Genomic DNA, 1191 nt, shown 5'->3' with positions numbered 1-1191 from the left:
AGTATGTCGAAAAGAGTGATTGAGACTTCATAGTATAATATGTTGAAAAAAGTCACAGTATAGCATGTCCAAAAAAGTTGTAAAAATCATAATATAGTATGTAAGAAAAAGTGATAAAAGAGTCATAGTATAGCATGTCAAATAAAGTGGTAAAAAAGTCAAATAATAATATGGTACGTCAAAAAGGGTCACAGTATAGCATGTTGAAAAAAGTGGTAAAAAATCAGTGTTGTATGGGAAAAAAGTGATAAAAGAGAAATAGTATAGCATGACAAATAAAGTGGTAAAAACGTCATAGTATAGCGTGTCGAATGAAGTGGGAAAAAGTCATAGTATAGTAATTCAAACAAAGTGATAAAAGAGTCATGGTATAGTATGTTAAAAGTGTGATAAAAACGTCATAGTATAGTTTGTTGAAAAAAGTGATAAAGTGGTAAAAAGGTCTTATAGGAAGTCAATGAAATAATAAAAACGTCATAGCATGTCAAATAAAGTGATAAAGACGTCATAGTATGTTGAAAAGAGTCATAATATAGCATGTCAAATGAAGTGGGAAAAAGTCATAGTATAGTGAGTCAAATAAAGTGATAAAAACATCATAGTAAAGTATGTTAAAAAAGTGATAAAAGTGTTGAATAAAGTGTTAAAAAGGTCTTAGTATAGTAATCAAGGGAAAATAAAAAAGTCCAGCAATTTAAAAAAAGATAAAAAATCATATTTAGTAGTTTTAAAAAGCTAGATAGCTTTAAAAAAGTGATGAAAACAGGGGAAAGTATGTGAAAAAAATACAAAATTACATATCAAAAATAAAGGTAGTAAAAAGTCCAGTAACATTTTGGGTATGTATTTTTTTTAAAAAGTCTTAGATGCAAATATGGGAAACTCATGGTATGCATGTTGAAAATTTAAAAATTTTTTAAAATAAGAAAAGTATACAAATCATAGTATAGCAGTTTAAAAGAAGTGGGGAAACCAACAAGTTTATAAGTCTATAAGGAAAAGATCATAAAGCGTTAAAAAACAAGAATCTAGTCCTTTTTATTTTTGCCGAAAAAAATATAAAACGCTAGTAATATTCAAAAAAGTCATAGTATACTGTCAAAAAAATTAAAAAATCATAGTTTAAAAAGTTATAAAAACCCCATGTAAAGCAGTCCAATGAATGGGGAAAAAGTCAAGTTAATGACCCAA

The sequence above is a fragment of the Etheostoma spectabile genome, chromosome 3 (assembly GCF_008692095.1).
Source record: "Etheostoma spectabile isolate EspeVRDwgs_2016 chromosome 3, UIUC_Espe_1.0, whole genome shotgun sequence".
Lineage (NCBI taxonomy): Eukaryota > Metazoa > Chordata > Actinopteri > Perciformes > Percidae > Etheostoma > Etheostoma spectabile.
Note: the sequence above shows the minus strand (reverse complement) of the source record.